This window comes from Saccostrea cucullata, unplaced genomic scaffold (assembly GCF_032062105.1).
Source record: "Saccostrea cucullata isolate Sc308-1 unplaced genomic scaffold, CSIRO_AGI_Scuc_v1 ctg14394, whole genome shotgun sequence".
Taxonomy (NCBI): domain Eukaryota; kingdom Metazoa; phylum Mollusca; class Bivalvia; order Ostreida; family Ostreidae; genus Saccostrea; species Saccostrea cuccullata.
The window spans coordinates 1-15,619 of record NW_026919700.1 but is presented as its reverse complement, the minus strand read 5'-3'; the positions used below and the strand labels follow the sequence as shown (position 1 = coordinate 15,619).

Below are 15,619 nucleotides of genomic sequence, written 5' to 3'. Positions count from 1 at the left end.
TGAGGTACTGCACAGAGCAGATTCTTGTGATTAATCAATTAATGTTACAAATCTGATTGGAAAACATTTTACAAGATATTAATAAAATGTATTGATAACCCCGATGCCGACTCAAAATCAATCATTGCATGAAACATTAAAAATAGTGATACACTTTTATTTAATATTTAGCTAAGTTGTGTCATGTATTCAAATACTCATTGTGTCCTCATGCAGGAAAACTTTAAATATCATGATAAGAAAACTATCTACCATATAAAAGAAAGCATTTCCTTATTAATCAGCAGAGAGGTAGATATTTAAATGACACAATGACATCTATATTCACCTGTTATTTTTACTTTCCGTATTCAATACTTTTTTCCCTTATTCCTTCTTCACTAAATCAAGCTTGGCTAAAAATATCCCCTGGATTCTTCTTGAACTAATAGTAAAAAAAATCCCTCTACCTATCAATTGTGCCAAATAACATCAAAATATATTTTACTATGTAAACACATCAGATAAGCTTTCTTTTTTTTTTTAAAGTTTATGGAAGATTCTTGCTTATATGATCTTAAGATTCTGTCTAAGTATACATTTCCAAAACCGAAGAAATATCCGTATTTAGAAAATAGAATATAGAATGAAAATGAGACAAACAAAAATTAAAATAATTTTTTAAAATTTTAAAAACAATTTATTTCCAACAACACAGACATGATCAAAATTTAACTTAACAATTCACTATTTTATTTTGGTTAGAGTCCTTTTTTTCAGCATGCTCCACTATTTTCTCGTCTACTTTGAGTCCCTTCCGTTTCCGGACCTGGTTCATATAATGTCTGGCTCTGTTGTCAGAGTCCGCCTTTTCTCCAAAATGAGTGTATTCTTCCTCTGTAGTGGGCACCCAGAAAGGATCAACGTCCAACACCTGCAAAAATAAAAATAACAAAGAATACACATGTAAAATATGAAAGTCATAGTTCCATTAAATCAAAATTTATGGGCAAGATCAATGTTTTTGCAGACAGCGAAACAGACACAGAGAGAGACAGACAGACAGACGGATAAACACGACAAAAAATAAATACCTACTAAACTTCACTTACGGGACCATAATACATGTAATAGATTTTTTAGGGACTGAGTTCATTAACGTTATAAAGAAAATTTTTAAAAATCCCTCAAGAGTTTTCTTCAAAGTATTAAGTTTATTTTTGTAGTAACGCGTCCTTTGATTGGATACAAAAGTAATCTTTGAGTTGTATAGCTTTGGTTTCCTAGATCACAATGACTGATATCTCTTCAAAACACAGCAATCAGTTTGAGGTTATGTTAAAAAATGAACAATTTCAAGATGTTAACATGTATAAAGGTAAAATATTCTTGTTTTCTATACTTAATGAATGAAAATTAAATTATAAGGAATGGATTAAATAGCAACTCAAGTAATAATGGTATAAGTTAATTGGGTTGGACCTGTTTACGCTTTTTAAAAAAAAATCTTTAACAATTTATTTATAAAGCGTAAACTGCTCCAACCCAGCTTATACACCGAGTATAACTTGGGTTTCTATTTATCCTATTCCTTAAATACATTTCATCCCTAGCCACAGACATTCTGTCCTCCCAGTGACTGAACACCAGTTGAGGACTGGCCAAACCACTCGTCTTCTTCCTCACATCCTCAGCAAATCCAAAACTCTCTACCACGGGCAGCACGGCCTTAATGTTAAAGTTCTGAGAAACTTTCATCATTGTGTCCTCAATAACTCGACCAAAGCGCTTACCAAGGACACCACAAAGCTTACCTACAGCAAATAAATATAACATAATAACTCGACCAAACCGCTTACCCAGGACACCACAGAGCTTACCTACTGCAAATAAATATATCACATTAACTAAACCAAGCCGCTTACCCAGGACACCATACAGTTTACCCACAGCAAATAACGAACATGAACTATTGAATCAGAACTCAACAATTCAGCCAATTCACTCTCCTATGACACCAGAAAGTATTCTTCAGAAAATAGAAATAGAGCACAGAACAAGATTTTTGAATAAAAGGTACGAATACTTATTTATTCGATGTTTATCCTCTCCCTTTCTAAACTTTAGATACAACAAACTAACCAAAAACCATTTCAGTTTAAAAAGAATGGGATAACAAGGCAAAAACAAACACAGTTTAAAGTTTAAATTTTTAACAGTTTAAAATATGGTTTGCATGGGATTTTCAAATATCCAGAAACCCCTTTAAATCATAACTTTATTCTCAGATTTTACCTACCTAGGACTTCAGCTGTAGCTTGTATGTTACACTTATACATGGCTACCACCAGTCTCTGGGGTCTGGTCTGGAAAGCTTTACGACAGACCTCTTTTACACAGTATATCAGCTGACCTGACATATGACTGTGACCCTCCTTCTGTCTTGGCTGAGACGGCTCAATCTCACTGTCAGTAGACTCAGTCTCAGACTAGCTGCCATCCTTGTCTCTGTCAGTTTCACTTTGTGGTATTGTAGACACTGATTCAGTCTGACTCATTGAGGAAGGATTATCACAGGAATTAATCTGGGTTACCTCCCTTTTATTAACTTCTTCATGAAGAAAAACTGAGTGACTACTCCTAACATAATTCCATCCCTTATAAATGAAACAAACACTTCTTAAGGGTTCCTCATAAAGGGGCCCAGCAAGGGTGGCAATTTGAAATCCGCTGATTATGCTGTTATCATACTGTCTTAACTTTAGTTCCCATTGTTTCTGTTCCACACAGTTCCACACATTGTCATATCCCCTCATACGATTGAGTAACACATTTGGTCCAACTCTCTTAGGTCCAAACGACCAAATCTGATTTTCTGCATTCCTCCACAACTTTCCAAAAACCTTGAAAACCTTATTGAGCTGACATTTAATTTCTCTTATAGAGTATATCACAGATTGCTGGACTTCCAGTCAATCCCTCCCCTTACCATGGGTCTTGGATATCTGACACATTGTCTTTTATTAGATTCTGGTTCTCCTCCAGTAGCCATGTGACATCCTCTGGTAGAGGCACCGCCCTGATCCTGAGGGTACACCTCCCATTGATCGTGCTGACCTCCACTAACCCTGGCTCTATGATCTCATCGTCTTCTGTATCTCTCTTGGTGACCTGATGTTGGTCTGAGATGGTTACGTTCACCATGTCTGTTTTTGGTGGAGGGACAATTGTTTCTCTGAATGGGACAATTGGTTAAAGCACATTGATGTCTATCTTGGCATACAACAAAGAGGAACAACTGTAAAGTCTGTCAATTCAAAGTTTTCCAACTGATTATTGACACTATAGCTGAAGGACATCTTGTCAAACAGTAATCTAAACCTTTCTCTGAGGTCATCCACACATCTCTGTAGATGAACCTCTCCTGCTGTGATGATCACGTGTTCACCCGTCTCCTGAACCAGAACCTGAACACACGGGTCAGCCTGGTTCAACAATCTCAGACCCTCCACTAGCTTCTGCATGTCACCTGGAATTAAAAACAAATGATTAAACGGCCACATGATCGATTGTGGAAACCCTTGATCAGAAATGCCCATCTGACCCTTTGGCCCAGGGACGCTAACCAGAAGTCAAGAGCCTGCCTCAACCATGGCGTATTTTTTTCTATTCAGTTTTTTGAAAAATAAATATCATTATAGTGTACTTCTTGGTGTTAAGGTATATGCATAACTAAAAAATATGGTCAACCTCTCCGTTAAATTTTAAATGTTAAATGTTTTCACTATTTTAACAAGAGGCCCATAGGCCACATCGCTCACCTGAGGATCTTTGACCATGCTGTTATTTACCAGATTTCCCCCTTATAATACTATTGTGGCCCCGCCCTACCCCAAAGGGTAATAATTTGGACAATTTAAAATCTACACTATGGATGCTTCCACATGAGTTTCAGCTTTTCTGGTCCAGTGGTTCTTGAGAAGATTTTCAAAGATTTTTCCTGTATATTTCTATGCAAAACTTGAATTCCTTATTGTGGTCCTGCCCAACCCCCTGGGGTCATGATTTGGACAATTTAGAATCTATACTATCCCAAGATGCCTCCAAAGAAGTTTCAGCTTTTCTGGCCCACTAGTTCTTGTGATGAAGATTTTTTTGCGGCTCAGGTGAGCTAAAAGAAAGATACAAACAATAAATCCTTAGCCTTATAACTAGTTTTCTCTGATTAGGTACCTGTATATTTATTTTTTAAAACATTTCATTATGTTCATTATATTTCATTTATTACATTTTTTAATTAATCCTCATAGCAAAGGACAATTGTTGATAAGGTATGTAAATGCGTCCTAAACCAGGAAGTAAAAAACACCTGACAGGTAGATAACACAGGTGTGTCATGTGATCAGAGTATATCGATTGTACTTGGAGATCAATAGACAGGACGACCACCATTACTGAAGTCAGGTAAGAAAATTAGGAGGGCACTTGATCATTGTTTAATATTTTAAAAAGGTTAAGAAAGTTTCTTAGTTAACCAAGGGTGACAAATTCATTGCCCTATTATTTACATAACTGGCTAAAGTTTGTGCATGAATGAATGCCAAGATAGGTGGAGTAGTAAACATTACATGTACAAAGCACAATTAATATATCCAAGTTTCTACAATTCATTCATAAAGTAAATACTGTCGAGAAAGCCTACATTAGCCAGGTTGTCCACGTCAAGAAAACTTCCAGTATTTCTCTAGCTTTCATAGAGAGATTAAATGAAAGTTGTGATTTTGTCTTTTTCTAACAGGAAATCGTCTTTTTCTTATATAAATATTCTTTAAAAGGAATTTTTACTTTTTATGCTGCAGAAAAAGTTTAAAGATGGACCCCCGTACCAGTGCCCAGGATGTGATGCGATGTGACCTGTGTGAGACCGCTGTGGTACAGATGCACTGTGATACATGTCTTGTCAACCTGTGTACAGCTTGTGTTGGAAAACACTTTTCTACCGATTTCTCAAAACCTCATAAAATTGTAGACTTCAAAGATAGAAAATCCACCCCCTCTACCCTTTATGTAAAACTCATGCCAAAGAACGATGTGAAATGTACTGTAAACAATGTGACATTCCTGTCTGCATCAGCTGCATTGCATCAAAGTAACATTTAGGTCATGAATTATCTAAACTCTTGGAAGTTCTCAATGACAAAAAGGAAATGATTAAAAAAGAACAAAATGAATTAAATGATACAATTTATCCAACCTACCAGGACATTGCCTCTGATGTACAAAACAGAATTAGTCAGTTAGAAAAGGAATATGGAGATCTCTCAACAGCCATAACAAAACATGGAGAGGACTGGCACAGAGAAATTGACAAACTTGTCAAGAAACTTAAAGCTGAAGTTGATGAAATGAAAAACACACAGTTACAAACTCTACAGAAACATATGCATGAAATAAACAAGACAATGTCTGACATTAGGGATGAAATTAATTCAATGGAAACAGCAATAGACACCAATGACTTGTCAAAACTATTTAGTGTCACGTTTTGTCATGTACAAAAATACAGAAACCCTCCAAACAAATTAATACTATTTTTACCCAAATTCATTTTAGAAAAAATACAAGAAGAAAAACTTTATCAACTATTTGGAGCCCTATCGTCGAGTTCTTTAACATCTGATAAACATGGCTACAGCATGAAGACAACACAGAAATCACCAGAAGCTGGATCCTCTCCTCCAGTCAAACAGCTGCTTGATGAACCAGAGACTGTCACCACCATAGACACTGGGTATGGATACCTTTACAGTGTGGCCTGTCTGAGTGATGAAGAAATTTGGACAAGAGGAGAAGACATCAAAAACACCATGAAACTCTTCAGCATCAATCAGGGATCACTACTCAAGACAATCACAACCAAGTCAGGGAACATACCATATGACATAGCAGTGACAAAAAGTGGAGATCTAGTTTATACTGATTATGATGATAGAACTGTGAACATTGTGAAGAATGAGAAGATAGAGGAGGTGATCAGACTACAGAACTGGAGACCTAAAGATGTCTGTAGTACCTCCTCTGGTGACCTCCTGGTTATCATGGTCAGTGATGATTACAAACAAACAAAAGTTGTCCGTTACTCTGGCTCCACAGAGAAACAAACCATTCAGTTTGATGATAAAGGTAAACCTCTCTATTCATCACTAAGACGTCTACTTTCGTTTGGTAAATATTGGTACATAACTGAGAACAGGAACCTGGATATCTGTGTGTCTGACAGTGAAGCTGGAGCAGTAGTGGTGGTCAATCAGGCCGGGAAACTGAGATTCAGGTACACTGGACATACTCCTGCTCCAAAGAACAAACCATTCCATCCATGGGGAATCACCACAGACAGTCAGAGTCACATCCTTACAGCTGATTATAACAATGACTGTGTCCATATCATAGACCAGGATGGAAAGTTCCTCCGTAACATAGAATGTAAACTAAATGAACCAATGGGACTGTGTATAGATACAAATGACAATCTCTTTGTTGCTCAATGGAAAAACCGACAAGTAAAGAAAATCAAATATCTGCAGTGAAATACATAACTTTTAGTGTGTTATATATTATGTATGGGAGAGGTATGCATTATTACTAATGTAACAGTATCCTACAATAAGACTATGAGATAAATTTTCAACTTTTGTCTTACACATGAGTCTCATTATTACTGTAATGCACATCAGAAAGAAATTATAAACACTTTGTTAACTTAAAAGCAAAGAAAACTTCAACATGGAAACAATGTACATTTTTAAACTGATACTAGACATCAAAACAGTTTCTTCTTGCTCATTTAAGAGAAAAGTCAACATTTTTTCACAAAAATTTTTTGTAAAGTTGCAGTAATATAAACATATCCAAAACAAAAATATAATCTTTTTCTATAAAAAAAATACTTGATTCTAGCAATAACCAAAGTAAATTACATCATATTTTATTTGAAATAAAATCTTAAGAATGTTTTGCAATTGTTAATTCAACTGGCCTGAACAGATGGAAACTGTCCTTAGGCCTTAAGTCTTAAATATATGGACTAACATAATGCTGCAATTTTAGAAGAAGCTAAGGCATTTTACTTACCAAAGCCATGCCTTCCATATAAAACATTTACCCCCAATCTGGCCCCATCTTACCCCTGAGGACCTTGTTTTGAAAAAAATTGAATCTGCACTTTGTGTAGAGGTATTCAAAAAATATTTACTCTTCTGGTCTCATGGCTCAGGCAAAAATTCTCCTTTAACCATTACCTGGTAACTCAGATGGAAAATGGTCTCTATGACAGATACATGCACCCAAAGTTTGACTGGTTCAGGGTCTTTGACAGATACTAGAGTGCATCATGATCTCTTGACAGATTTGGTGTAGGTTCTATGGCTCTATGACAGATACTCACAGTATGACTTGGTTCTAAAACTCTATGACAGATGGACACGAGTGGACTTTGTTCTATGATCCTATGACAGATACTCACGATTGAACTTTGAATTATGCTCATCTAGACTTCAAAGGACTTGGCTTAAATCTTAGACAGATACTGAAAGGACTTATCTGCCATGACAGTCATGAGTATTACTTGGTTCTATTCAATAGCAAAACTGACAATTACAAGGTTCTATGATCTCTAATGGCTACTGACCTCAATGGTCTTCCTGACAAACGAAAAACGAACGATCATGACTTGACTCAGTGGTCTCTAAGACAGATTCACAAGTATGACTTGGTTTAATGGTCTCTAACAGATACTCAAGTGTGTTTGGTTCTAAACTCTATGACACTCACTGTTTGACTTGGTTCTATGGTCTCTATGACAGATACTCACGAGTATGACTTGGTTCTATGATCTCTATGACAGATACTCACAAGTGTAACTTGGTTCTATGGTCTCTTTGACAGATACTCACGAGTGTGTCTTGGTTCTATGGTCTCTATGACAGATACTCATGAGTATGACTTGGTTCTAGGGTGTCTATGACAGAAACTCATGAGTGGGACTATGCTCAATGGTCTCTTTGACAGATACTAACAAGATTGAGTCACTGATAGATAATCATGAGTTTGACTAGGCTCAATGATCTCTATGACAGATACTCACAAGTATGACTTGGTTCTATGATCTCTATGACAGATACTCACAAGTATGACTTGGTTCTATGATCTCTATGACAGATACTCACAAGTATGACTTGGTTCTATGATCTCTGACAGATACTCATGAGTATGACTTGGTTCTATGGTCTCTATGACAGATACTCATGAGTATGACTTGGTTCTATGATCTCTATGACAGATACTCACGAGTATGACTTGGTTCTATGGTCTCTATGACAGATACTTACAAGTATGACTTGGTTCTATGATCTCTATGACAGATACTCACGAGTATGACTTGGTTCTATGGCCACCCTGACAATAGGAGCAGCATCAAAGTAGAGATCACAGAAAGCTGGACACATCAGGGTACTGGACACTGTAGCTGATTTCAGGATGTGGTCCTCCAAACCTCCATTTCCTGAATCAAAGTAGAGCAAAAATAATTGATTATCATGTCTCATTGTTTTTAATTCAACAACAAGATGAGTTTATGAAACAATGATGTCCCTGTATGGCAGCTTAAAGCTAGGGTTGACGTTTCTCAAATGAAAGTCAAACTCGAAGTTCAAGGTCAAAAGGTCAAAATTGTTGGTATCAAAAGAGAGTTTTTGTCACATGGAATGTATCTGAGAAATTTGAAAGTCCTCGTATTAACGGTTCAAAAGTCATGGCAATGATTACAGTTTTCAAAAAGTGGGCAAAACTCTAAGGTCAAGGTCAAAAGGTCAAATATTTTTAAACCCAATGAAAGGTTTTGTCACAGTAAATGAGTAAATACAAATGTGAAAATATGCAAGCCCTAGCACCGACTAATTAAAAGTTATGGTCATGGTTAAAGTTAGGAAAATTTTAGTAAAAGTTGGCCAAACTCAAAGGTCATGGTTTTGGTCAAGAAGTCAAATTTAGTGGTACAAAAAAATTGTCATAAGGAATACACCTATGAAATTTGAAAACCATAGCCCCACCAATTCAAAAGTTATGGACAAGGTCAAAGTTTTTGCAGACAGACAGACGGACAATACCAAAACTATGTACCCCTAAATCTTTGATTACAAAGACACAAAACAGGTTTTCACTTTTTGTTAAAAAAATATATAATCTTCCATGGAATCTTTCATGCATTTAATCAAATCTAAAATTTAGGAAAATGCAATACTGTAATGCAAGAAAATTTGACACATATATTTTTTAGCACAAATGCAAGGAGGAGTGCATTGGCGCAAATAAAATTTAGCACTTCCTCTTGTCTTTTATTACATAAATGTTATATTTTTTCCCCATTGATCCACGCCTGTATTTGATTTTGTGGTCACTCAAGTACGCAAACACAATAGTGTCATTTTCATTCATTCTCTTTTAAATCCGTAGTATTGCAAGCACATGGACGTGGCACAACGTCGATTTAAAACTTTTTTAATAAAAGAAAAAATGATTGTACTTCAGTATAGAATTTTTTAGGGTATCCACTCATATTCTTCGTATTAAAACCATATACACTGTATGCATCAAAGGAAAGTTACTTGGATAATTGGAGAACATGTATTGTCTACAAGGTCTACAAGGTCGATGGCCATGCTTGATCGCATTATTCACTTCGAGGCGAAAGATGATCAACACGCAGAGACACCCAACTTTGAAGGTGCTAATGATAGGTACTAGGTAACAACTAACAAATGCTTAATTGACTCATAATTTGGCAGTACTTTTTCGATCGATCCTACAGTTACCAGTGTGAGTACAGCGAACCTAAGACATATTCCCCTAACATGACTTGTACGCATTCAAGTTCACCTAAACTTTAGGAATTGATTTATACACAAAAAGTTTAATATTCAGAAATCCATTTGTGCACAACTAATTTTAGTATTTGGTAGCACGTGCGCCAAAGGCGCTAAAATTAATAGCGTGCCATATTTTCTCGTTTTACAGTATTGTAATATTTCCATGATCACAGGAATTGACCTACATAGAAATAGATTAATTTTGTATGGTACAAACCCAGTATGTTCCCTGCTGGAATGTGGTCCATTCCTTCCAACTCCCTCCCCATGAATACAAACAATTCTTTGATAGTGACACAGGTCACATGATCATCATGTGACAACTCCTGAATGCTATTCACTTCCTTTATTTCCTCCCCACTGTGTATCTATATCATGAAAAAGAGCGTGGGTAAAATATACTGAAAGGAAAAAGAAACGCAGGGTAAACTTTTGAGATGAATTAAATTTGCTTTTCTTAAATTATGTTTTAGTTTTCCTATCTAACTTTTAAAATCATCTTTCAAAAAGATATAACCAAATTCCCATTTGATTTTGTATGATATTTCATGAGTTATTGAAGCTCAAATGACGATACCCCCAAAAGTGAAAATCGAAAACTCTCATTATCTTCAATGTCTCTCCCGTGCATCTGTAAGAGCCTTATTTCTCCTTTGCATGGAATTTCCTCAGAGTGTTTATCTTTCAAACCCTGGCTATATTTGGCATGGGTACCCACGCAAATAAATACGTCATTCGGCGCGCGCATGCGCCAGTGAGAGGAATATAACAGTAAGTTGACTGGCTCAAAAACCAAATTGCAGAATGGTTTTCTTTCAAATTTCGTATGAAAGTAATGATTATAATCGTCTACTGTATAAATGGCTGTTTTTTGTGGTAGTAAGGTGGCGATTTAAGAGATGGCAGGACGAATAACCCGCTCGTAACATGGCTCTATTTCGCGTTAACAACATCGTCACGGTTGATTGAAAACTATTCCAGACCCTCTCTGACAACGGGTAACAAGTTTTATGGGGGAAAATTTACCAAGATGCTTAGTAATTGTTACTTTTCATTTTAGGCAATACGAAAACAAGACCCCATTGAACTTCCGTAAACTGTGCCTTTCAAGATCGAAAGAAATTCATAATGTCTCTTAATTTGTACGATGTGCATACCTCATATGCATTAAATAATGCAACAAGATTTGTTGACAAACTCGTCGTTATCAAATTGCACGTGTTTTGGGCTTTTTAGCAATTTTCCCTACATGACGTACAAAAGTTTCACGGTTGAAATGTCTGAATACAGATTTTGATGCACAGTAACTAAATTTATTTCACCAATTTTCATAATTTTCTTGCATGTTGTAAAAATTTTTTCGAAATTAACCCTGCGTTATACTTTTTCCTTTCAGTATAGTATACATTTATAACAATTAAATAGTAAAATTACCTTGTTCAGCATTTCAGATGTTTGATGGCTAGGGTCTTAATAACATTAGTTAATAACTTCATAGATTATGTATATTACATGGACAGTTATTATGTAATCCTTAGCGAGTAAAACTTTTTGGATATCAGGGCTGGATCATGTTTTGGCCCCAGTACATACAGCTTTTGTCCCTTCTGATGGTGCCACTAAACACTAAATGCAAATGCAACAAACACGAAGTCTGTCTCCTTCTCTTTACTCTCTGGGTCATCCTCAGGAAGGGGGTTAAGGGCTATAAAAAAGTATTGTAATATTGTACAGTTGTTGAATGGGGTAGAGGGCAACAGATGATCTGTTGGACAGGAGTGCAAGCTGTTGCCTAAGGCTGTAGGCCGTGGGCAGCAGTTTGCACTCCAGTCCAACTGGTCAATAATGTTTCTCGAGATTCCTGTAAAAAACTGTTTTGTTTTATTCCTTTGCCAGATAAAAAGATAACTCAATTTAGGGCCATATAACTTCATTGGGCAAAAGTCTTTTTTGACAGTCTATTTTAACTGTTCCTGGACCAGCAGATGGGGTCGTTTTTGTTAATTACTTACTGTTCATTTTGATAATACATACACTGTAGATTATAAATTAACTGGACACACTAGAACCTTTCAAATCTATTCATGTCTCAAAATTTTGTACAACCTTCAGTTGTCCCTCCTTCCTGAGTGACTGCCTCAGTTGTCTGCCCTTGATTCTTTGCTGCTGCTCTTTCTGCCATTTTCTCTGCAGCTTTTTTTCGTCTTTCTGCAATTTCAGCTTCTGTTAAAGGTCTGTACAAATGCACAGAAAATGTAAAACCTTAATAGACTCTTTTTAAATATGCAACAAATTATACAGAATTGTCGAATTTCACACGTTTTTGCAAAGAAAAAGTTCCATTTTGCGATAACAACAATAAAAATCGTTGAAAAAATGATATATACTTTAGTAGCATTGACAATAATCATTCTCAAATCAAAATATATATACACAGTAATTTGTTGTTTTGCGGGAGCACTTTCTGTGCCTGGTATCATATTGAACAAATACAATCACAGGAGATTCTTCAGACGCAGAGTGGTTAATGAAAGCTGTAAAGAAAAGATTTTCTAGTAAAAAAGTAAAAAAAAAATAAATAACCCGATACCATGTATTATAATACAGTGTATTGTCATTTTTGCAACATCTTGAATTTGGAAAATATTTAAAATGCATTTTATTGCCTTCTTAAAAGACACATTATTTTTTTTACTGGTAAATATGATTAAAATAAAGATCAAAAACCTCGAAAACGATTCCTGTTTTTTATCCTTTCTGCTAATTAAGTAAATAAGGAAAAATGTTATGGACAATATTTTGAAAATTCTCAAATAAATAATTTATATTGTTTATATTTGTCCTGAAAATTCTCAAATAAATAATTTATATTGTTTATAAAGTGCATTAATTTAAGGAAATACGTAAGATGCTTTAAATGTGTTAAAATAGAACTATTTTATTTTTTATTAAAAGTAAAAAATATTTTACATGTTGTAAGTAAACTAACAATCCATCAATCCAAAAGAAATTTGTATAATTATACCTTTTGAATAATATTGAATCAAACACAGATCAAAAGATCCACATGAGGTACTACATAGAGCAGATTCCTGTAATTAATCTACACTAATAATGTTACAAATCTGATTGGAAAACAATTTACCAGATATTTCTAAGTAATTCATTGATAACCTGGATGCTGACTCACAATTGATCATAGCATGAATCATTAAAAATAGTGATACATTTTTAATTCATATTTAGCTAAGTTGTGTCATATGTATTTGTACTCATTGTGTCTTCATGCAGGAAAACTTTAAACATGAAAACCATCTGCATATTATAAAATGAGGCATTTCCTTGTTAATCAGCAGAGAGGAACATATAGATATTTAAATGACACCACAACATCTATATTCATCATTTATTTTTACTTTCCACATTCCTTATCAATACTCTTCTTCCCTTTATTCCTTGTTCACTTCAAGCTGGACTGAAATTATCCCCTGAATTCTTCATTAAGTTATAGTAAAAAAAACTCATCCCTCATATCTTTCAAATGTTACAATTGTATCAAATAACATCAAAATATATTTTACTAATATGTATATATTTCCAAAACCAGAGAAAGATTCGTATTGAGACTTTAGTATAACACTCAGAATGAAAATTTAACAAACAAAATTAAACCAATTTTTAAATACAATTTATTTTAAACAACACATCTATAACTAAAATCAATTTAATAATATTAATTTAATATCTATATCATTTTTGTGACACAAAAATGATATAAACAGAGTGTCCTTTGTTTTTCAGCATGCTCCACTATTTTCTCGTTCACTTTCAGTCCCTTCCGTTTCCGGACCTGGTTCATATAATGTCTGGCTCTGTTGTCAGAGTCCGCCTTTTCTCCAAAATGAGCGTATTCCTCCTCTGTAGTGGGCACCCAGAAAGGGTCAACGTCCAACACCTGTCAAAAATATCAACAATTAAAATAGATTTCTAAAGGATTGATGTAATGAAGACTTTTTTAAAATTCCTCGAGTTTTCTTGAAAAAAATATTGATTTATACATTTCATCCTTATATATAGCATGTATAGATATACTGTGAAGCAACTTTTATTTGCATCTTAGAAATTTTCGCGAGATTCGCTGCATCCTTGTCATTGTTAATATTTCTCGCTGCAAACTGGTCCTTTAAGTCTCTTTGTTTATTATCAACAGATCAAAAAAATGCTTGACAGTGAAAATTTATTGTTGCGAACTAGTTTCCCATTAATCGTGAGCTAAAATTGTCACGAATAAAAGTTGGTTTTTAGTACTGACCTCCCAGTGGCTGAACACCAGCTGAGGACTGGCCAAACCACTCGTCTTCTTTCTCACATCCTCAGCAAATCCAAAACTCTCTACCACCGGCAGCACGGCCTTAATGTTAAAGTTCTGAGAGCCCTCCATCATTGTGTCCTCAATAACTCGACCAAACCGCTTCCCCAGGACACCACATAGTTTTCCTACAGAAAATAAATATAACATAATAACTCTACCAAACCACTTTCAAAGACACCACTCACCAAAATGATCTGACCCAAAGTCAGTTCAAACTGAAAACTCATTCAAAATAAAACAGTCTGACATGCATGATTTATATTAACATAAGATTTACAGATATTTAAAAGAATTGTATGGTATTTTTTTTTATTTCTTTATGTTCAGATGATATTTCACCTACCTAAGACTTCGGCTGTAGCTTGTATGTTACACTTATACATGGCTACCATCAGTCTCTGAGGTTGGGTCTGGAATGCTTTACGACAGCCCTCCTTCACACAGTAAATCAGCTGACCTGACATGTGACTGTGTCCCTCCTTCTGTCTCGGCTGAGATGGCTCAATCTCACTGTCAGAAGACTCAGTCTCAGACTCGCTGCCATCTTTGTCTCTGTCAGTTTCACTTTGATTTATTGCGGGCACAGATTCAGTCTGACTCACTGAGGTAGGATTATCACAGGAATTTATTTGAGTTACCTCCCTTTTATGAACTTCTTCATCAAAAGAAATTGAGTGACTACTCCTAACATAGTTCCATTCCTCAATAATGAAACACACACCCCCTAAAGGCTCCTCACAAAGGGGCCCAGCAAGGGTGGCAATTTGAAATCCACTTATTATGCTGTTATCATACTGTCTTAGCTTTAGTTCCCACTGTTTTTGTTCTATACAGTTCCACACATTAGCCCTGTCATATCCCCTCACACGATTGAGTAACACATTTGGTCCAACTCTCTTTGGTCAAAACGACCATGTCTGATTTTCTGCTTCCCTCCACATCTTTCCAGAAGCCTGGAAAACCTTACTGAGTTGAGATTTGAATTCTCTGATAGAGTCTTATCACAGATGGCTGGACATCCAGACCTTCCCTCCCCTTACCGTGAGCATTGGAGATCTGACACATTGTCTTTATCAGATTCTGGTTTTCCTCCAGTAGCCGTGTGATGTCCTCCGGTAGAGGCACCGCCCTGATCCTGAGGGTACACCTCCCATTGATCGTGCTGACTTCTACTAACCCTGGCTCAATGATTTCATCGTCTTCAGTATCTTTCTTGATGACCTGACGTTGGTCTGAGATGGCTTCGTTCACCATGTCTGTTTTTGGTGGAGGGACAATTGTTTCTCTGAATGGGACAATTGGTGAAGATACATTGATGTCTATCTTGGCATACCTAAAACAAAGA

General features: G+C 35.7%; 2 pseudogenes; both read right to left on the bottom strand.

The window, feature by feature from the left end:
- Positions 1-726: 726 nt before the first annotated feature.
- LOC134236183 (elongation factor-like GTPase 1) lies at positions 727-12,382 on the bottom strand (annotated as a pseudogene).
- A 766-nt stretch (positions 12,383-13,148) lies between these two features.
- On the bottom strand, positions 13,149-15,606 carry LOC134236174 (elongation factor-like GTPase 1; annotated as a pseudogene).
- Between the last annotated feature and the right edge of the window lie 13 nt (positions 15,607-15,619).